We start from the raw sequence: 24,550 nt of genomic DNA, 5'->3' as shown, positions 1-24,550 counted from the left end.
TAGCGTGAATTCGCATCCGCGAATAAAATCGTTAAAACGAACGCTTACTGGTCTGGTTGCTTTAGTCCTTCGGTTAAAAACATTAATAAAACGGGGTTTAAAAAGTAAACTATAACATGGGTGACTCGTCATTGCTAAAATTTTGGAAACGTAGCTACAAAGAAGCCAGGTCCTTCGGTAGCATAGAGGAGGCTCGCCTGCGTCGGTATATATACTGGGAATCGGGCTGGTCCTAAACGCCCCAGTGCATAGTCGCAGACCTGCGTTGTGCACTGAATTAAGTGCTTTCAAATACGTCTCGCGAGCGGACGCATACACGAATGAGCCGTAGTCTAGTTTCGACCGCACCAGTGTGCGGTAAAGTAAAATTAAGGTGGTGCGGTCTGCTCCCCAAGATGCGTGGCTTAAAAACTTTAAAATGTTCAAAGACTTCAAACAGTTTACCTCGACAGAATTAATGTGCTCCTTCCAGTTGAGTTTGTGGTCGAGGGTCATCCCCAGAAAACGGACTGATTCCACAAATGGGAGGTTTCTACCACCTAGGTGTAACGTGGGATTTACATGGACGCCCCGAGTGCGAGAAAAGTGAACGCACTTTGTTTTCTCCAAAGAGAAAAGGAAGCCGTTATTTTGGGTCCATTTGTGAAGTTTATTGATGGTGAGTTGCGCCATCCGCGATGCATTCACGACCCTAGATGATCTGCAGAAAATCGCGAGATCATCCACAAACAGTGACCCTAACACTGGCTCCTTGATGCAGTGAGCTATGTCGTTGATCGCAATAGCGAACAACGTCACGCTCAGAACGGAGCCTTGGGGAACTCCGTTGTCAAGAGGGTAAAAATTTGACAACAACTGTCCCGTCCTTACTTTAAAAACACGGTTGGTTAAAAAATTTTGTATAAAAATGGGCAAACAGCCTCTAAAACCCCACTCGCGTAATACGCGTAGAATCTTACGTCGCCAGACCCGGTCGTAAGCCTTCTCTAAGTCGAAAAATACACCGACTACGTGTTGGCGGAGAAGGAAGGCTTCTTGGATGAAATTTTCAATCCTAACCAAGTGGTCCATTGTGGAACGGTTCCGTCTGAATCCGCATTGTATCCTAGAGAGGAGTTTTCGACGCTCCAGCCACCAAATGAGACGTCGATTTACCATTCGCTCTATTAACTTGCACAGGCAGCTGGTGAGAGAAATCGGCCGGTAAGAATTCGGATCAGCTCGGTCTTTTCCATGTTTTGGGATGGGAACAATGACGGACTCCCGCCAGGACGGAGGAAAATCCCCATTGGCCCAGAGCTGATTGAAAGTTTCAAGGATTTCCAGCAACGCCGAATCCGATAGATTTCGGAGGAAGGCATTGTGGATCTCGTCGGGTCCTGGGGACGTGTCGTGGGAGTCATGGATGGCAGATTTCAGCTCCCAAATGGTAAATGGCATATTGTAGTCTGCCGTTGTTTTAGGCTCCATAAAGGATATAGGGACGTTCTCGAGCCTTTTCTTGAGGATCGCAAAAGAAGGTTCATAGCATTCGTCGCTGCTCACTTTGGCGAGTAATTGGGCGAATACGTTCCCTATCGCAGCTGGAGAAGTGATAACCTTTCCTTCGACTTCTAGGAAGGATATATCTAGATGCTGGCTGCTACCCGATATGCTCCTCACCTTACGCCATACCTGTGCAAGTGGAGTCCTGTGGTTGACACCGGAGACAAAATTCATCCAAGAAATCCTCTTTGCGTCCTTTATTACCTGACGCGCTTTCGCTCTTAGTCGCCGAAAAGCGGAGAGATTATTTGCTGTAGGATACTTGTTGAAAATTCGGAGAGCTTTCTTACGTTTTTTAATGGCTTCTGCGCAGGTTTCATTCCACCATGGCACCGCATTTCTTGGAAGGATGCTTCGAGATCGTGGTATGCTAATTTCGGCGGCTTGAATGATGCTGGATGTCAAAAGATTTACGTTTGTTACACAGTCGTTGTTTTTATCCCACACGTAGTTAAAATTTGAGTTAAAAAGATGCCAATCAGCTTTCCGGACAATCCAACAGCCTGGTCTAATAAAATCGGGGTTTACATTTTGCTCCCTTTTGATTAAAAGGGGAAAGTGATCGCTCCCACTAAGATCCTTATGCACAGAGAGTTTGAGTTTATTGACCAAACTAGTCGATAAAATACTCAAGTCAATGGAGGAAGAATCGCCGCTATAAGAGTTAAAAAGGGTTTTCTCGCCGTTATTGAGTAAAAAAAGGTTAAAATCACTAATAAAACTTGATAAAATACGTCCCCTGCGGTTGCACTGTTCCGGGGTGCTTCCCCATAGACGATCGTGAGCATTAAAATCTCCGAGTAAAATAAAAGGCTGAGGTAGCTGGTGAACAAGGGATTCTAGATTAAAACGGGTGACGGGTGCACCCTCCGGCAGGTAAACGTTGCACACCGTTATCGCCTCGGGAACGTGCACCGTCACCGCTACCGCTTGGAACGGCGTGTTAAGATTTATTCGGGAGGTGTAAAGAGCCTCCCGGACAAAAACCGAAACTCCACCATGGGCTCGTTGGCCACTAGTATCGTCCAGTCTAAAAGTGTTAAAATGTTTTAAATATCCCTTGTCTGTATCTTTAAAACGCGTTTCCTGCAAACATATACAGGAAGGGTTAAAATCTCTTATTAAAATTTCAAGTTCCTCCTTATGCTTATAAAAACCGTTGCAGTTCCATTGCACGATAAAAGCCATGATTAAAATATAAAAGAGGATTAAAACTAAAAGGAGCAGTTGAGTCACGAAGGGCGCTTGAGGCGCTTGACGTGACTCTTCTTCCCTTTGCTCTCAATTTTTAAAATATCCGTATCGGATAGGTATTCCAATTCCATTAAATTGGTTTGGCTCTTTGGAGCCTTATCAGAGGGGCCGGGGGACTGAGAGTTCCCGCGTTTGGTTTGTGTAGCCCCGGCGTTGTTTTTGTTGGGTTTCTTATTTGGAGATTTCGTTCCCACGACTTTATCCTTGTTTGCCGGATCTGTGGCCTTAGCCGGCGCGGCCGATTTTTGTTCTCCAGCCTTCTTGTTCAAATTTTCTTCCGTCTGAGTCGAGATGGTGATTTTGGCGATAGGAGCGGAAGCTATTTGGGCGAAAGATCTGGAAAAAGTAGGAGCTACTTGAGCTCTGTACTTTTTCCTCGCCTCAAAGTACGGGATCTTTTCTACCGTCTTGATCTCCATTATTTTCCGCTCTTCTATCAGCTTCGGGCATTTGCGGGAGTACACGGGATGAGCACCCTCGCAGTTGACGCAACGCTGGTCACCATTGCACTCACCCTCATGCTTGTCCAGGCCGCATCGTGGGCAGGTGGCTTTGCCTTGGCACCTCGTGGCCATATGACCGAACTGCTGGCACTGGAAACATCTCAGGGGTGCCGGTATGAATGGTCGCACTGGGACCGATTCGTATCCGATAAACACTCTGTCAGGGAGTTTGTCACGCGCGAACGTGAGTACGACTGATGTCGAGTCGATTTTCTCTCCGTTGCGCCTTGTAGTGAGTCGACGAGCATCAGAGACTCCTTGGGAGGCCATCTCACGTTTGATCTCGTCGATCTCAACGTACAGCAGATCAAAGTGGCTTATAACTCCCCGACAGGTGTTTAGGGTGGAGTGCACCTCGACCCTGACGGGAATATCATGCAGCTTATTAACCTTAAGTAACTTTTCGCTCTGGGCTTCATTTTCAGTTTCAATGAGCAGTGTGCCATCGCGAAGCTTTTTAGCTGATTTCAGCTCCCCGGGAACCAAACCCGACAAAACTTTACGAATAAGGAAGGGGGACACCTTTTTCAGGTTCTCCCCTTCCTTCTGGCACCTCATTACTAGGTAGCGCTGACTAGCGCCGTTAACTTTAACTCTCCCGTCGTCTGGACGGGATCTTTTTGTTGGAGGTAGAGTTTCTTCAGCCATCCAAGTATATAGAATTCATCCCCTGGGCTCCCCACCCACCACGGAGCCACACATTTGGGACGCCACACTGAGATCCGGTGTGGTCGCCAGGGCTACCCAAGGGATATAGGAACCTTTGACAGGGGATCCCTTTCGGGTTAGAACCTCCAGCGCATGGGGCCCTCCGAACCCACACGCCTTCGGCCGCCCTACGGAGACCCCCATATCTCCAGCACTAACCCGTCCTGGCGTACGCTCGGAAGGAGCCGCCAAGCTCCCCAGCCGCCAGGAGCCGATTGACCGAGCTGGGCTCTTCTCGGCCGCCCGTTTTCGGGGAATCCAGGGCCGAAGTGGGGTATTGAACTCCGGCCCATACCGGGTTTCCGACGCCCAGCTGGGTGCCGGAGAACTCACCCACCAGGATCCCCTTCTCCCCCTTGTACGGGTCTCCACGCACGGCAAACACGTGGGTGATTCTGGACGCCAGATGTTACGGCTACTCAGAACAGCAGAGTCACATGCTGTCTGGACACTCTCCGAGCGAGCGACGGGGTTTTTTAACGAGCTTGTCTCCTCGGTGGGCTCGGGTCCGTGGGGGCGCGGCTCCCCAAAGGAAGAGATTACTCTCTTCCCCCCGTGCGGGGTGTATTCGTTTATTATCCATGAAAATGGCGCGTCCGGTGGAGACAACTCCACGAATTTGAGAAGTATTTGGTTGAAGTTCGGCGTCTCATCGCGCAGAGAAGTGTATTAAGAGATACCATGAATCCTTTAAAGATAAGGGAAGATTTTCGGCGCCGGTTCCGTGTTAGCCCATTTTCGGAAATTGCCCATTTTCTCTGTAATGAACTTGCGCCCCACTTAAGACGACGACGCTCATCGGGGTTACCAGTTCACACTCAGGTAACTGCCTTGTTTTTCATACCCGTGAAATATTTTACTGAAATTCATAATGATACTTAATTACTGCTTTTGTCTTCTGCTCTTCGCTACAATTTATTTTGTTCGCTGATATTTTTGTGTGCTCGAAAGTCTAAACTACCATAGTGAGTATAGTACATAGAACTTTCTACAATCCTTGTCTCTTTTGAGAAACCTCAAAGGTAAAATTACTGTGCCACGCAGATAAATTTTCTTTCGCGCCCATTTATTTCAAGGTGCTGGTGGCTTTGCGCTTCTTCGCTGAAGGTGGTTATCAGCTGGGTGTCGGTCAAGATTTCTTTCTGTCCGTCAGTCAAAAATCGGCGTCACGGTGCATAAGAGCTGTGGTGGATGCATTGTGCGACCACTTACGACAGAGGTGGATTAAGTTCCCCGTTAATAACAGAGACCGAGCCAAACTGGAGCTAAGGTTTAGATTAATTTCATTAGTGCCGCATTAAGTGTACTTTACTAACGCTGGAATTTAAATACCAATCTAATTTCATTTGGGTTTCGACGTGTTGTTGGCTTTCCTGGGGTGATGGGTGCTATTGACTGCACGCATGTGGCGATTGTAACCCCGAACGACCACGAAGAGTCGTCTAAAAACCACAAAGGTTTTTATTCCTTGAATGTCCAAATGGTAAATATTTTCTCCAAAAGAGTGTCCATTTGAGTCTCATTAGTGATGTATGTTAACCCCATTCAGATGAAAAAGTTTTCTTTTCCATCAAGGGAGGATTATATCCACCAAACTGTGGCTAATATCATAATAATTTATTCCACTTTTTCACTCGTTTCAGATTTGTGACAATGACATGCGCACCATGGACGTGACAGCATATCCTGGCACAGTCCATGACCAGTTTATATGGTCATACAGCAATGCTAGAGCAGTAATGAGGACTGCTCATGACATGCAGATGGGAGCATTTTACTTGATTGGTAAATTATAATTGTCCCTGGTGAACTCAAAGTGATGTTCAAAAAGATATATGTATTATATTATTCACCTCTGCAGTTCACTGCAAATTTTCTCTGATAGACTTGTGACGTTACGTCGTAAAATCTGGTTGATTTTTCACGTAAGTCCAGACAAGGGAAATACTCCAACCGTCGGTCACATGCTGGATCAGGGAAAAGACTCCACAAACAAGAAAAACAGCTCACAAGAAAAAGGTAGCCAAAAATAATTTACGAGTTATTACCGTACGATATCTATTCAAAGTAGAGTATTCAAAAAATCAGAAGTATTACAGAAAACAATGATAGTAAATTCATGATCCCAAAGGAAACATTACCAGCAGAAAATTGCTCTAAAAATCTCATGGCTCACAAGACATGTGACTCCCAGCAGGTCACGACCAGAAAAGAGAGCTCGCCTATGCAAGGCGAGACAGCATTTGAGGGGAGGGCTTCTTCCAGGGAGAGGAGGGGTAGCCAGGCGAATTCAACAACCGCCCACTGATGCGTCACTGCCCCTGCAGAAACGGCCGCTCCGCAAAACACCATTCCCTGGTTTTGAGTCAACAGCCAGCACCCAGAATTTTCCCCTCAACTTCTGGGTTGGAGACATCAGAGGAATCAGAGGGATAGTTCATTGGAACACATGGAGGGGAAGGAGATACTGGGGTGAGGTGTTGGAGGGAGAGAGAGTTTGTGATAGGACAATGGTAAAACTTCTCACTCCAAGTGCAATACTAAGGCCTTAGCACCGATTTCCCCTTGCTTGCCAAGGAGAAGTATTTCTCCGCAGTAGTCCCAGTAAGTCTTGCATTGCAGGTAGGCTGGTTCGGGGCTGGTTCGGAGGCTGTTTCGGAGGCTGTTTCGGAGGCTGTTTCAGAGGCTGTTTCCAGAGGCTGAGTTTCCAGAGGCAGGGTTTTCAGAGACAGGATTTTTCAGAGACAGGATTTTCCAGAGACAGGATTTTGCGACACAGGATTTTGCGCGAAAATCCTTTGCGCGAAAAACCTTAGCGCGAAAAATCCTTAGCGGGAAAAGTTCTGCGGATAAGTTCGGAGGAAGTTCGAGGAAGTTCGAGGAATTTCTGGGGGGGGGGGTACCAGAAATTTTTGGGGGGGGGGACACTAAAAAATGCCACATCCTCTGTGGGAAAATGACCACAAAAATTGCTTGAACTTGGGGACCAAGACACGTCCACCAAGAACTGATTAATGCCTAGAAAACTTATCGAGGCATCACAGGTCCACTGGTTTTCACTGGATGAACCCCCACTGTTTAACCCCCATGAATCTCACAAAAACCATTATTCAGTGGTTAGAATTGAACTGAATATAAAAAGTTTATTGATTGAGACAATAGTTTTCAAGAAATATCACTCAAAAAATAGTTTTAACAAGAACATACATTTTTATCACTCTGTAAATAATAACCTCAGGAGTGATGTTGGGAATTCAACAGAATTCTTAAGTGAGTAACATGACATAATTACAAGAGTGAGACAAGAAATATTGCTGAATTGATATAGAGTAGATTATTTAGTATTACATAGCAAGAAAATAAAATTAATAATCAACATGTCATAATGTGATGCTTGTTTCGGTGTACAGTGAATCAAAATTACAAATAATTATCATCAGCGACTAGAAGGAACTGGGAAGATTTTTATTGGTATAACACCAGGATATCTTTACCAAACTCAAATGTTCCTTCTCTCATCAGAGATATTTTGTGGTTTTTTTAAAACCAAGTAAAGCAATACAATAACCAACCACTTAGTAAATGGGCAAGATTGGGTTGGTGAAGCAGTTGGGTTCATGAGAACCCTGGGTTGTCCCATTAGTTGGGTTCAACCACCTTATCAAAAAACAACGATTCACAAAAAATGGGTTTTAACTTCTACCCAAAATTCATATTGCAACCCAAGAGAAAGTTAGGGTCGACCAACAAAATATATACCCCATATTATATAATCATTAAGTACAAGTTTATTCAAAAATACGGTTATTCACTAAATAATTATTAGTTATCAAAATACCAGCAAAAATATTCAGCATAATGTGTCTCACTTAATTAATATACATTAGCATTAGTATTTCTCCCTTTAAACCCTCCATGTTTGTAAATATTATCAGTCCATAATTAATTATCAATAAAGAATCCTCCAAAATTCAACAAGATTTACATAAATGACAATAGATTGCACTAATTTCCTCGATTTTCCAATAATTATTAACAATTTACAAGGCATATGGTATTCATGTCAGCTATTGAACAAGTACTGACTAAATTTAATCAAGATGTGTATATATATCTCTCAGTATTAATTAAACAAGTCAAAAAGAATCATAGGCGATGCTAACAAAATGAGAACTGCATATTGCATCAACAAAAGAATCACTCTAAATTTCACTCTTCAATTAACAATAGAAATGAGAGCTACATGCTGGTTGCGACAAGATGAAAGTTCATACTTGTCGGGCGATGAAGGTCGCAACTCAACGCCAAAGCCACACTAAAACACAGTAGGCAGTCTTAAGATCAGCTGATCAATTCAATCACTCAGCCATCGATAGAATATCGAACACTGCAAAATCACGACACTTATCACTGTCAAGAATTGTGAGAATATCCATAAAGTCTTGGTGGAGGAAAGGTGACACAAAACACAATTGAATTTTAATAACTGGGGCCACCTCCACAGCTTATCTGGAAACGAGCCATCTCGGGGATTTATCCCCAAGTTATTCTCCCGTCCTCTCCCTCCAAGCACCCATAATTCCTCCACCTTACCCCATCTCACAATCACAGTAGACCAACACAAAATTACATGAGTGAATTAAGCAGATGAGAATAAGCAAGTACAATACAATATTTCAGAACAATTTCAATTACAAGCATAGAAATAGACTTATTATTCATTATTCAAAACAATATTATTAGGAATCAAGAGAAATACAACACCGAAATCAAGCATCAAATAGTATTTGAGAAAGCAAACATTAGCATTCATTGAGAAAAAAAAATAAAAAAAAAATCAATGATATTTCTCTCCTTTTAATTACTGGAATTAGCAATGCCACCATGATATGCCTTTAAATGAGAAACATGACAAATTTTCTCTTTCCCAGGAGAAACTTCCAGAATAACTGTTACAGGAGAGAGATACTTTTTAAGGACGAAAGGTCCGTTCCACAGAGGTTCCAGTTTTGCCATTTTCTGTTCACCTTTAGAACTGACAGGATGGTTTTTGCAGAGAACAAGATCTCCCACACAGAAAGTGATTTGGGAGTGAGATTTATCATAGAATTCTTTATGCCTATTTCTGGCCTTTTTTAAATTAGCAATAACATGATTCAGACATGCTTGTCTGTCATTATCGCTGAGATCATTCTCGAATAAAGATTTTGGAATGTCCCACTGATTAATTAAAGGATGCTTAAGTTCTCTGCCGAAAATTATTTTGGCAGGAGAATAACCACTGCTCTCATGAGAGGCAGTGTTCAAGGCAAAATTTAAGTCAGCAGGCATAGAGTCCCACATATGGTGAGCATTATTGCACAAAATAGCAAGTGCAGATTTTAGATTTCTATGCAATCTCTCTACCTGATTAGAACAGGGATAGTATGGAGAAACAAAAATTTGCTTAACCCCCAGTTGCAAACACATCTCCTTAACGGCATGAGATTTGAAAACTTGTGCATTATCAGACACCAAATATTTAGGAAAACCGAATTTCGGGAATACTCTTTGAGTGAGTATTGAAACAACCGAACCAGCAGTAGCCTTACGAACTGGCTCAAGAAAACAGAATTTAGAAAAACCACGATTTAAAGTTCGGAGGCCCCACGATTTCGTGTGTTCTGTGCGTAATGCCACTCAGGTGCTGGGTTTGCAGTATTCCGAGTCTTCTATTGTGCGACTCATTATTCAAGGGTTAAATCCTTTAACAAAATCTGCAATTATGTTCTCAAATCAGCCTAACACATTTGTAGAATTGGACTCTGTTATCACGCAGGCTTCTAAACATTTAATGGACTGTGCTGAATATTCCAACACTTTCCATCGTATCTCTAGGAATCCGTCTTCTGTTGCCTCTTCCAGTGCGCCTAGGGAAGTTTCTTTTCCTATTAATTGTTCTTACTGTCATAAACCTGGCCACAAAGTGAACGAGTGTCGCAAAAGACGACGATTTACTCAGCCTGCCGTGAGTTTGATGAGTGTCCGTGACAAGTGTTCGAAAGGGAAAGAAATTCCTCGTACCCCTCTCAATAAAATTAGTCCTGAACCGTCTTCCTCGTCTGATCCACTTGCGGTATCTCTGTCAGAAGTTGATTTAGGTGTGAAACCGTTGTGTGAATCAAATGAAAGTGATCTCATTGATTTCAAAATTGAAGTCGCTATTTTAACGGGAAAGATAAATCACAGGGAGAAAAAGTAAAAAATTATTTTCTGAGCATGCTCCATAATGTACATTGAGTCCACTTGCACACATCTATTCAGCCAACAATTTTTTAGCATTAAAATACAAAAGATTGAATGAAGTCATATTAGGACATATATGCAATGTATATGTTCTTTTCGCACTTAATTCCACTTATTTGCTATATACCCCATCACGAAATTTATTTACAAAATTTATTATAACAATGTTGATATTACCATATTACATACTAAGTTCTCAGCATTACTTTTCTACACGCATAGTCAGTAATAGCCAAAAGGTTCAGCCAAAGAATCAATAAATGCTTCCCTCATGCGCTAAGTAATAAAATAATTTAATATTAAAATCACAATAATTATGCTTGCCAGTCTAGCTACATTTCCACATATTTTTCCATGCATTCTTTACTAACAACAAACACTGCTCCACAGCATAGGAAGAATATATTTTGGTTAGTAAAAATAAGCATGACAGCAAATTGAAGCATCTATCACAGCATGAATGAACAAAGGTTAAAGAGTAGCTAGCACCATGTTCCTTGATAAGGAAATCAGCAATCACAGCATTCTATGTTAAAACACGAAGCCACATGTCAACATTTCAATGATTTCTTTTATATGTCCATTAATTTGACATTCATAAAAAATGTTAAAAAAAAAGTCTTAGAGCTTATAATTCACCTTTGCCTTTGCTCTTCTTGAAGGATTACGACGAATAGAAGTTTCCTCAATACTGATATCCTGTAGCTGAGTCCTGGTAGCAAGAACACATTTAGTTTCCATGTCTTTGCATAATTGTTCAGATGTGTCTTTAATAGATTTTCCTCTGCTACGAGCCTTACGCATTTTTGAAGAGTTAACACAGACTTTATTTTCCTTGGAAGCACTTTCAGACTCTTGGTTAATTTCCTCCTTCACTGGCTTTTTCTCCCTGAGATTTATCTTTCCCGTTAAAATAGCGACTTCAATTTTGAAATCAATGAGATCACTTTCATTTGATTCACACAACGGTTTCACACCTAAATCAACTTCTGACAGAGATACCGCAAGTGGATCAGACGAGGAAGACGGTTCAGGAATAATTTTATTGAGAGGGGTACGAGGAATTTCTTTCCCTTTCGGAATCCAGTTCTCCTTCTTCTGAGTGAGACCATTGTGGCATACTGTCGGAGAAACTACTGCTACAGGTTTCACATTCTCCTCAACTTTAACGATTTCCTTTTCAATTTTAACAGGAGTGCGGGGAATTTGCTTTCCTGTTGGTATCACATTAACATGAGTTCTGCTAGGAATGGCAGGAATCTTAAATTCAAGTGGTGTGATTTTCTCTTCCGTCATATTTTTCCCAGTAATAACCTGAAAAATTAAGGATTGTTTTAGACACATATTTGTAACACATACTGGGGTAATTAGAGGTGATAATGTGTGGCACACAGGAGTGTATGTCCACAACCAGACCGTGAATGGAAAATTATCCAAAAAATTACAACATTCTGTAATTTTCTCTTGAGAAAGTTATTGGGGCGGAGCCCTTCATTACGAGCGCCGTCACCAAGGTCAGCACCTGGTTGAGGTCATTGCCCTGGGACCCTGAGGTCCCTGCCGCTGCCGCCAGGGTACGCGGAAGATAGCGCCAGCAAGGCGCCGCGAGAGAGAGAGAGACGCTTACGAGAGGGCAATGGAGAAGGACTATCCCGCGTGAGAGACATTGAGCAAGTGTATCGCTTACCATCGGAATAAACGTGGTCGAAAATACTTTAGTGTGTTAATTGAGGCGAGGTTAATATCGCAACCCTAACCTTCCCTTTAGTGGTGACTCCCGACGCGAGTTATTTTCGCGAAAAAACGATTTTTTTCGAACCATGTGCGCGACCACGCCGAGTTCCGTTAGCCATGCCGCCGACATCGCGCGAATCCTTGGCCATCAAGTCTCTTAGTTGATATTTTTATTGTGATCCTGTGCTATGTGCGTGTGTAAATAGTTTTCCTTATTTTGTGTTTATTATATTGTGTTTGTGAAGATGCCCGATCCACCAGCATCGCAACCCGGCGCGGACCGCATCGCCGTTCGAGCACCACCATTTAGGCCGGAGGAGCCTTCTCTTTGGTTTTCCCAGCTAGAGGGACAATTTTATCTTGCTGGCGTCAAGGAGGACGAAACCAAATTTTGGTTCGTGGTTTCGCAGCTAGATCACCGCTACGCGCAGGAGGTAAAAGACATTATATCGTGCCCTCCGACCTCTGAGAAGTACAATACTTTAAAAAGTGAATTAATTAAAAGACTCTCCGCATCGCAGGAGCATAAATTAAAACTCCTCTTGGAGCATGAGGAGATGGGGGATAGGAAACCATCCCAGTTTTTGAGACATTTGCGGGATTTAGCGGGTAACTCCGTCACAGACGATTTCCTAAGATCGCTGTGGCTTTCTCGTCTACCGAGCCATTTGCACGCTATTTTAGCGGCTCACGATGCCCCAGACCTCAACGCCCTTGGGTCCTTAGCGGACCGCATAAACGAAGTGGTCCCCCGTCCCCCTAAAAAGCTTAAAAGAAAGCAGGTTTCCGGAGGGGCAATTTGGAAATCTGTTCAACTTCCGATACACATGATCCTCTGTTAAAAGTAGTTTAACATGGATTTTTTACATGGTAGCTTATACGTTAAAATTAAATTTCACTACTTATTCCCACAAAATCACCAATTATTTCCAAAAAATCTAACACTGAAAATCTATTTCCATATGCATCCACCAAAAACTGTAGGTACATTATGGGATGCAGGAGATCTAAGACATTATAAGATGCAAAGAAGAGAAGTAAAAAGACTACACTAAACAATGAAACAGGATATAGATTAAAGTTAACTCAAACACTATAAAATCACACACAACAGTGTAAAAGGAGAAGAGTTCTAAGACAAACTCAACACAGACTGACACTGTCTCAAAAATATTTGAAGTAAAAAATTATTTGAAGATATCAGGGTTAAAAAAATATTATACACGGCTAAAATGAAAACTTTATGACTTTCCTTCTAATTGACAATTAAAATAAAGTCTACATCACATTATCCCACCTATCACCTGAATGTTACCAATGTACTGTTAGATTTAAGAAAGCATGCATATGTTTACTTATAGTTAAATAGGTATGTTTGTGTACTATTTCCGAAAACTAACGGAGATAATAGGAACAATTGAGCACTAGTCAATGAAGGTTATTGTCAGAGATTTTCACACAAAAATATCAATATCCCACCTCCCAATTAAAACTGAGAATCTAACAAGCTACACATTGGACTACTCATGAACTTCATCCAACAATACAACAAAATATTGATACAATGTGTTCTCACTAGACTAAAGAATAAAATATATCTATGAAAAGTTACAAAATCACATCACCAACCTGAAAGTGTACAATGCCAGCAAAACCAAGTCATCTCCCCAAAAACATCACTCATAGTGCTCAAATTGCCTAAAACTCCCCACAAAACAAATTTTACACATTGTAGAAACTTGCAAGCTGGTTTCTCGTTATCTAGTCAACGGGTACCTAAACATTTAACCCTCATTCTTCTCATTTTAAACACAAGTGTCTTTGTTTAAATGAAAAAATCATGGAGAAGAGATGATCGTCAAAGTAACCAACAATGAGGAAACAATATGCATAGGTAAAATGAGATATTAAATCAGTAAAAAATCATAAAATCAAGCATGAATGAGAATGAAATTCTCAGTACAAAAAATGGAGATGAAAAATTAGAAATGGCCATTGGAAAACAACAATACACCCATGTCTCATATAGCACAATTTCGATTAGCACAATTTCGATATTGCGCAAATTCGTTCCTCGGGGAAACATTGCAACGCAGTGTAGCCTAATCAAAAATCTTAAACGCTCTCGTGATAAAACGGGAACTTGCGCTAAGTTCACACGAAATTTCTATCATTTTTCGCATATTAATGTTATTGCTTGCCTCAAATTTTCTTTTTTGTTTATATATTAATCGAAATCCATTGCTGTGCAATTGCCAAAAGTATTACTCGTCATTGGGTCCAGATAGCCGGCCTACCAAAGTAATTTATCTAGTCTCCTTAACAGAATGAGTTAATTTAGATCATTAATTAAGCGTGGGGCTAGTGGAAATGAGTTTTTTTAAGCAATACTGTTTGAGACGTAATTTTTTCCATCGTAGGTTATCGGACGGTTGACTTCCAGGGAGACGGTCTACGCTAAAGTCTTCAAGGTCATCGGTATTCACGGGGGAGAAATGGAACGGTGGCCGAGTTGCGCATGAATAGCATCAACATATAAGAGGGTCCGCTATAGAGTCTCAAACACAATAGCTTCGTTCCCTCCCGCAGTCGTAGGCCCTCTGCATCTCAAGAATACAGTTTAGCAGTAGAAGGTGATTTCGATAGAGCCATGCAGAGTAAAAACCAAGAGAAAATGGCAATCAGGTTTCAAGGCATTTAAAGACTGTTTCACGTAGCTGCTAAAGACTCGGAGGACTTCACATTAAAATGATTTATCATTCATAAACTCCGCTAGCTATGAAGTGGCATTGAAAGTAGCATTTATCTGTCATTTCAATGAGCGACAAAAGGTCCTGGGTGACACAATAGTTGTTTTTCGACTGGTTTGAAAAATCGTCAACTGCCGGCAATGCATTACGAACCCCTGAGATAGCAGATGTTAGACCACCCGCATGACAGGACGGAATTTCAAAAGCACGTAAGAATTTTTTTTAACGTGAATAAAAGTCTTCAAATGCGTGCATATTTAAAGATGTTTTAAACTATAAACATTTATATAAATAATGTTTTCTAAGGCTATTTATTGGAATATATATGTTTTAGAAGAAATGCAATACCCAAGACCTATGCTACCAGTAACGCATCCCTATATCTTCCCAATGTTAAAACACTCTCGTATAACGCAAATTCGTATAGCGCAAAGACCCCTAGGAACGCATCCCTTGCGCTATACGAGACATGGGTGTAGTTAAAATGAACACCATAGCCATGTGTTTATTGAGACCTATGCTCAAATGAGGAAAAAGCGGAATAAATATAATGCAAAAAAACAAAAATTATATAATCTACAAAAAAAAGAAAATGAGTAGAAATAAAGATAAATGAAGCAATCACTTGTTGCATTACAGATTAATTATGTAGTATTTTGAGGCTTTCAGAATTCAAGAGTGCTGCAAATTCATTTGTTTGCAATAGATCAATTCTCTTCCGTAGAATATTTTCCAATTGAAGTGACTTTGAAATGAAGATAGAATATTAGAAGCCACCAGGCACAGCAGTTAACTGTTCAACTAAATGCAAAAGAAGGCCTTTATTATGTCCAAGGTGTCCACTGTTCAGGAATTAAAAAAGATTATACCTGAGAGTTCCAGGGGAATTGTTTAGTTTTCCAGGGAATTAACTGGTCTGAAACATATACATTTTCGTTGCCTAAATATTGCTCATCAGATTGAAATTACTGAGCACAGGAATAGTTGTCAAGTCATTTTAATGCTGTGTTTTAACTTCTGAGATGATAGAAACTTATCTACACATGCAAGTCACTCAAATTAGATGAGCCTTCTATGCATTATACAAAAAACTTCAGCACATATATCAACCCATGAAGAAAAAAGCAGCAGAGGAATGATTACGTCATCATGATCTTTACTAGGGATGAGTCGATTCCACTTTTTTTCGATTCCGATTCCAATTTCGATTCCTTCAAATCGATTCCCGATTCTCGATTCCGATTCCATCGATTCTTGTTCATTCTAACTGGTGGGATTTTGATTTATCTGTAGCATCGCTGTCATTTAAATTTAAGTATTGAATGGAATAAAATAACTAGGGATGGATGGATCCAGGATTTTTGGAGCGAGATCTTTCGAATCTGATATTTTCGAATCCAAATGCATTTTCAAATTCCTGCCATTAAACAAAGTCATTATTCAAGTTTATTGTGGGTACATACAATCAATGGAATGCTTCTTAGATTTTCATTCACATTCTAATATTTTTATAAATTAAAAATTATTTTATGGGCTTTCAAGTTGTTTCTTAAAAACATCTTCACATACTCAGGGCCTAAACTGTTACGCTTGGGTTTGGAAATGAAAGTAGGAAAAATCTTAGGATGAACCACTGACCAGAGGCGTAGCGAGAGGAGTATAAATATAAAAAACACAATTACTTTCCTTGCCGCGATCACTTGGAGGATCACGGCCGGGTCGTCGTCTGGCAAGGTCGAGGACTCTTGCCGCGGCTCCATGGCGCCGTCAGGCGCGAAGTAAGGCTGCAGCCAGTTGACGCGGCAGCTTTTCAAGTCGCACAAAGTAAAAGAGACTTGACGCACTAGATGCACAAAGCAAAATAATCACTAGAGCCCAGGTAAAGTTGAACAGGCAGGCGTATCGTTGAACAGGCGTTGTGTTGTTGTGCACGTTTCCCCCGAATTTTACTTTCTCATCACTTACGGACTTGTGTTTCATCCGAAAATGCTTCAGTATGGTGAGGTGGATTTAGCACATCCTCGGGATAACTTACGCCACAGTGCACGCACATGGCATTCATTGGTTCTCCTTATCTCAGTGGCCCTGATCTGCCTGTTCAACTGCACCTGGGCTCCTGTGTTTATTTTGCTTAGTGCGTCTAGTGCAGCAAGTTCCTTTTAAATAGTGCGTCAAGGAAACCTGCCGCGTCAACTGGTTGCCGCCAAATTTCGCGCCGTATGGCGCCATGGAGCCGCGGCGAGAGTCCTCGACCTTGCCCGACGGCGACCCGGCTGCGGTCGTACAAGTGATCGCGGCACTAGCTGACAAGCTGCCTGCAAGGTCCTAAAGAGGACCTTTCATAAGGCATCGAAGCGATTCAGCAACTTGACATCTCTCCAGCCGCTGGTGACTCCGCCAGCAGTGCATCCGCCAGCAGTGCATCCGCCAACCCCGCCACGCCTTCTAATGCTGCCACCACTGCGCCACCGCCCCAAGCTGCCGCCATGCCTTCGGTTGCTGCCACGCCACTGGTTGCCGCCAAGCCACCCGCTGCCATCCAGCCCGCCGCAGCCAAGGACCTCAACGCCCCGGTCCCGCATACGGAAGGCCATAGTCTCCTAACCAGCCAGTGTTCACAAGCGCCAGCCCCGTGTTCGAGCCTGGACAATAAGTTTTCTCCCGTTTTTGGGCGTAGAAAAAATAGTCACTTCAGTTAAACCGTTGTTTGCCGTCAGTAACAAATTTGCCCCTCTGGCTTCCACCGAATGTGTGTTCCGTGTCAGGTTAAGCCCTTAAGAGGGCCGTTCACAATAGTGACTATGCCCTTCTGGCCACCGATGCAAGCGGCAATGTAGTCGTTGATGAACGCGAAAAGAGCCTTGAGAGGGCCAATGTGTCTATCGATTCAAGAGTAAATTCTATTGTAAACTCTCCGAAAACGGCCCCTAAGAGGACCAATGTTACAATTTCTGAATCTGACAATGTTACCCCTCAATCTTCTACCATCCAACCAACCCCCAAACCCAAAATCCCTCCTATTCATGTAGCCGATATCTCCAACTGGCCAACCCTGCATTCCCGCCTTCTTAAATCCTGTAAAACCCCTCCTATTTCTCATGCCACGTCTAGCACTGCAGCCATTATTAAATGTTCAAGTGTGGAAGACTTTATAGCAGCGAAATCTATTCTTAACGAACTGAAAATTGCCTATAGCACTTATTGTCTACCTGAAAATAGACTCCGGGAATTCGCTCTGCGAGGAGCATTATCTTCTGTGTCGGACGAACAAATTCTTGATGAATTAATTTCTGTTTCCCAATAATCTCTTGCAAAAGGATTTACTCTACCTGGCCTTCAGCCTTTCAAAGAGACCAAGGTTTAAACTCAGTTCCCCGCTATCCTACCAACGTAGTTCATGTTATGACAGAATATTCGATCGACGCAGCAAACTTTCTGCCCAGTACTCACATCACGGGTCTAAAGATCAAAATTTATATTTTCAAAAAACCAGCATTGCCAGTCCAATGTCATAGATGCCAGGCCATCGGACATACAAAAACCATTGTTTTCAACAGTTCCGTTGTGTCGGTTGTGCCGGCAACCACCCTTCTAACGACTGTGTAAAACCTAAGGAAGATCCGGCCATTTGCACTCTCTGTGGTAAAGATCATCCGGCCAACTACCGCGGTTGTGAGAAGCACCGCGCAGCAAAAGCCGCCATGGCCGCGCGCAGAGCTGCAGTCCGTACTGGTAACATTCAACAGCAAAATACTCAAGCTCCTCAACCTTCCCCACTTCTCCGCTCGTTCGCCGATGCAACAAACCCTAACTTCCCTCCTATTAACCCTTCAGCTTCCATTCCCTCAGAACCCAACACTGAAGTCAGTGAACTATTAACCTGGTTCACTGGCATCAGCTCACGCCTTTCCTCTCTCCTTTCCGTTTCCGAAAGAAAGATTTTATTTCTTCCGAAATTGCTACTCCTTCAGTAAAACATCCCCGTCTCATCCGACTATCAGATATACTCGCCGCACATAAATTGTCAGCCGTGAATCAATTTATCAATAAACTAGCCATTGATTTTAAGTCCAGGCTCGGGGCAACAAAAAACCTGCTACTAACAGACATATGGAATTCCAACAACATACCAACTGCCTCAACAAATAACTCGTCTATGAGTCTTTCCTATGTCTTTCCTACTTGTAGTCTTAAATTAATTTTGTCGATGCCTTTTAAAGAATTTTTGTATCTAAATAAAATAATTACGAAACGGCTTAAAAAATACAAATAAGAATTTAAAAATATACCTGCTACTTGCAAAATAAAAAAATTAAAAAAAAATGATGTTACAAAAAAACTACAAAAAATGTATATTAAAAAATAATAAAAGCAAGTACAAAAAAATGTAAAAATATTCTGAATTCATTTTAAAATTAAATAAATAAATTTTTCTTAATTGTATTAATTGTTCTTGTCAAAAACAATGTCTAGATATAAGTTTCTGCTAACACAAACACAACACTACACACAACATATTCAATGGCGCTAAATATTTATTCAATTGTAAACTGGCTGGTTGTGGTGACATGGTCACCGGTACAGCAAATTAAACGCGCCTACGGCGCGGCCATTTGATGAGATTCAGATTCAGTTTTTTGACTGAGTTTGGCTCGCCTGGAATAATGGCTTGTAGTGCTTTTTTTTAATAAAGAAGGGAGATACCTTTTCAATTTTTCACCGTCCTTGGCGCATTTCAATCACAGAAACCGTATGGCTCTTTCAAATAACTTTTCTCCTCCGCCCGTGTCCGGGCGGGATCTCTTTGGTGGAGGAAGAATTTCAGACTCCATACAATGATATATTTTATCCCCTGGGCTCCCCACCCACCACGGAGCCACATATTCGGGACGCCACACCGAGAACCGGTGTGGTCGCTAGGGCTACCCAAGGGACATAGGAACCTTCGAAAGGGGGGTCTCTTTCGGGTTAGAACCTCCAGCGCGGGGGCCCTCCGAGCTCCCCAGCCGCCAGGAGCCGATTGAACGGGCTGGGCTCTTCCCGGCCGCCCGTTTTGCAGGGAATCCAGGGCCGAAGTGGGGTATTTAACTACGGCCCATACCGGGTTTCCGACGCTCAGCTGGGTGCCGGAGAACTCACCCACCAGGATCCCCTTCTCCCCCACGTACGGGTTCCACGCACGGCAAAAACGTAGTTGAATCTGAACGCCAGATGTTACGGCTACTCAGAACAGCAGAGTCACATGTTGTCTGGACGCTATCCTAGCGTAGCGGTTCGTTAACGAGGTTGTCTCCCCGATGGTCTCGGGTCCGTGGGGGAACGGCTCCCCAAAGGAAGAGATCACCCTCTTCCCCCGCGTGCGGGGCTTTTGATTGGTTCGAACGATCTAAGGAGGGATATGCAAACCACCAACTGAGGAGTAATTTCCACCGAATTCTTCTCCGCCTTAGTTGTATATCGTCTAGGGTGGTTCTGCTGACGTTACTCCCGGCCGCATCACTATGGGGAAACGTCATTTACCGGCGTCATTTAGCAGCCATCAACCGATGGCTGCTTAAGAAAAGGGAGAGTAAGATATCAACGTTTTCATTTACTTAATTCATAATTATGTCAATTTTACAATTTTATTACAGCTGCAATTCCATTCATACATTAATACACTCATTCCAACCAATAGGTGGTTTTGAAGTTACCGACGTAACTACACCGTTTCTTAGGAACGGTGTAGTGAGGGAGGAGTTGTTTGAATGGTAAGCTCGCAAATGCCTCTCTAACATTTTCACGAATCGGGCGATTGTACCTGCATTCATATCCTCCGTAATTTATAGGTGGATGGGTCGCGGAGAAAGGAGAAGGAGAGATGGAATCCACCTTAACAAGGAGGGAATGCGCCTACTCTTATGTGTTTTACGGGAGGAGTTGAGGTACCCGTAAAACATTTTTAACGGTTTCATAGTAGGCCTGTGAAAGGGGATTTCTTTTCCGTTGGGGTATTTCCCCGAAAAAGATTAAAACGCATTTGCCTGGTTAGGATTAGGAGGCAGTTGGTGATGGAGATCGTTGGAAACTTTCGCCAAGGAACTAGTGCAACCAAGTGAGGAAGAACATTGATTCAGACAAGGAGCAGAGACTAAATGGGAAGCTATATATCATTATTCCACATCCCCAGGGGAAGCATAAAGACTGTATTGTTTGTTCCAAAAGAAATATTACTGGTGGAAGAAGAGAAACAACATATATTTGTGAAACTTGTGACCGAAATCCCGGGCTACATGTGGAGAATCGTTTCAAAAGATACGACACAATGAAAGATTTCAAGGAATAAATTACATGAATTGATATATTGACAGGAGATAGGGAGTTCGGGCGGCAGCTTGCTGGGGCTTTTGTGAGAGTTTATATTCAGGCCTACTTTGAAAAGGAAGGGTCAATACCCCCAGTATTCCTGACTTGGAATGGGAAGAGTAACTTTCCGACCGCACAAGTCCATTAACTACTTTCCAGACCCTACGGAACTCCTTGAGGATAAGGCAATAACTCCCCACCGAAGTGATATTTGGCACTTGTTTGCCACAGATGCCCTCAATAGGGTAAACAGGTCGTGTCGGTGGATGAAGATTCCCACTCGGCTGATTCTTTAGGTGCTTGAAAGAGATTCCATAGATATCCGGGGATTCTACCAGCAGGTGGAGGCCTTGGGGTATGTACCCCCTGAGTGGGCTGTAATCCAGCAAAGGCAAAAGAAAGGGAGTTGAAGATAACAGCCCGTGACTTTTCAATACTAACTTTAGAATGCAGGTTTATGGCCCCAACGCGTGAGAAAAACTTAGATGACCAGATCCTAGGATATTTTCGAGACCACTCCATGAAGGACACTGGAGCCGAACTCAAGAAAAAGCTGTTCTCAATGCTGACCACTTCCCCTGCTGGCGGTGGATCTGTTACCACCAATCATCTTGATATTGAACAATTTAACTACGCATTCCGTGTATGGATTACTGATTTTATCGCTGCGAAACTTGACCAAATATATGGGGTTAGCCATTTCATTGGACACACGTGGATATTTCGTGATGCCTGGCTGTTCTCCGCCAGGAAGTTCAACCCCACTGGCACTCCCGGTGAGTTCACAGGTTGGTCAGCACATCTAGGGGGAAACAAGGGTATATGCCAAAAACTGTGGACAATAATTACCATCTTAGTAATTCGCATGGTGATGGAGCGAACTGGACTCACCTCTGTCTACTGGAGCCGGGGACAACCAAATCATCACCATGAATATCCCAGAGGCTGCTGACCCGTTGGCCACAATTCAGTCAGTGAAGGAGTCATTACAAGACGGGTTTTTAAAGATTGGTTTAAATCTTGAAGCAAGAGGAGACATGGTTTGGGAGAGACATTGTCTGTTACCAACGGCGATACTACTGTAATGAAGTAATGCGCCCTAACGGATTGAAGCAGGTGACACGGGCAGCATCAGGGGGGGATGACTTCAATTCAGGGCTTAACCATGCCATCTCTGCCGCCATGAATGCTGGGGTGAATATTAGTGAGGCACTTCATGAACCCATCATTGGGCCAATCATTGCCTATATTGAAGCATTCACACACCTTTTGCTTAAAGCAGAAACTGACTGTGGACTCACATTCAAGTTGGAAGAGCTATCACTCCTTCCATTCCTTCAAACAGATTTTGGGTACCTCCCGTTTGTTCAGTTGCCAAACTTCCTCTACTCAGGTCACCTGGACACCCTTACAACTAGTTTCTCACTCCTTAACCAGGCATGGCAGATGTATCCAAGCATGCGGCACCTCATAGGATCGGCTCTCCAGTTCCAAGTTCAGCCACAAGATGAGGACACCTTACTATCTCTTGCACTGAACCCAATGAGTCTCCACATAGTTCGCCCTCCCAGCGCAGAGGCCGCAGTGAAGAAGGATGTGGAAGCCTACTTATCGGACCCGCAAAATGTGGCCAATGTTCGCCTACAAGAACTGTTCACTTCCTTGGACTCAACCATTCAGCAAAACACTGCCCAAGAGATTCTATCCATTCGCCCAAACAACATGAACCTGGTGCACTCATTGTACGCCCACTCCGTTCCTGGAGAAGTTGGGAAGACATTCAATCAATTCAACAAGATCAGTTCACTGGTTAAGGTGACAACCATGTTGCGAAGTCAGCAGGGAGGACAACCAATCGCCACTCGCATTCGGGTGATGGACTCACGTTTACTTACCTATGTGTCCCGCAGACTGGAGGCATATCATACAGCACGACCTACTATGTTCGAGACCATGCTTGTCCAATATTGGGAAGATTACAAGAAATTCTGCACCCTTCACCAGTTGACTGTTACCTGTACTTACAGTCTACGAGTCTATCTGGTAGCTCTCACATATGGTCTGCGCCATGAATTGGTGAGTGGTCCATACACTCCCTCACCTATAGAGTTTATACGCCTTTATTACAATATTCCCCTGGGTGCTGAGGAGTGCATCATAGTCCAGCCTGCATCAACTCTGCCCTCAACCACTTGCTGCCAGCACCACAAGGGGCCCATTCCCTTACTACGTCGGGAGCTCCACCTCAGACCCTGTGCATGCCTTGCGCATAGCAAGTATGGAAGGAACAGATGTGGGGAGGTCAATTAGGGAACACTTAAGACTGCTGGGCTGGTTTCAATCCATGGAGTGCTCTCCCTCTCTCGTCAATACCTGACCGACCAGATTGTGTCAAGGGCATTCCCCCTTAGGGACTTGATTGGTCAACTGGTGACGGGCAGCTGCGGCGGTACATTTGCCCATCGGTACACCTCCCAAGGGTTTGTCACAGGATGTGAGAGTAACTCCCGCACGAGAGTAACTCTCTGATATCCACACACTATCACATCTCAATAAACACCGCACGGCGGTACTCTTTAGGGGCAGTGGATGTGACCCTGTTCGACCAGGAGGTTTTTCAACATATTTATAGTGTGCTGCGTATAGTGCTTCCCCAGCGACCTCCTATTTTTGCTCATGTTAATCCCCAGTACTGCATATATCCCGTAGAGACTCGGGCATTCCAGGCTAGTCCGGGCTTCGGCAAGTGGCTATTCAATATACCAGTGAAAATTTTGTTGAAAATTAAAAACTAGAACAATGAATACACCTTGTTTTAAGTATGCGTATTTTTAGCTTATTTTTTTAAATTAATTTGGACCAGACTGATGGAATTCCGAAAAAAATAGTTGGATGGGTCGCGGAGAAAGGATAAGGAGAGATGGAATCCACCTTAAGAAGGAAGGAATGCGCCTACTCTTATGTGTTTTACGGGAGGAGTTGAGGTACCCGTAAAACACATTTTTAACGGTTTCATAGTAGGCCTGTGAAAGGGGATTTCTTTTCCGTCGGGGTATTTCCCCGAAAAAGATTAAAACGCTTTTGCCTGGATACCTCGGAAGGTAATGTGGAAAAACCAGGGAAGAGGCGAAAAAATATACAGATACCTGTCCAGGTAAGCAAAACTATACTGTTCTTTAAACGTTGATTCACCATAACTTTTCAACTAATACATTAATTTCCTACACAATATTATAGAAATTCTACTTCCCTTCAATAAGCAGCAAGGCTTCAAAATATTCCGAAAGATTGTGCGCATCACTCTCTCATATTTCAACACGTATTTATTTTCGTGGATAACTAGGAATGTAATTTTTAGGATATTTTCTGAAATTATCATGTCATAGCAATACTACGATTTATTAGTGTTGAGCATGTAACAACTTG

Source organism: Ischnura elegans, chromosome 7, assembly GCF_921293095.1.
Source record: "Ischnura elegans chromosome 7, ioIscEleg1.1, whole genome shotgun sequence".
NCBI lineage: Eukaryota > Metazoa > Arthropoda > Insecta > Odonata > Coenagrionidae > Ischnura > Ischnura elegans.
This window is presented reverse-complemented; position numbering follows the sequence as displayed.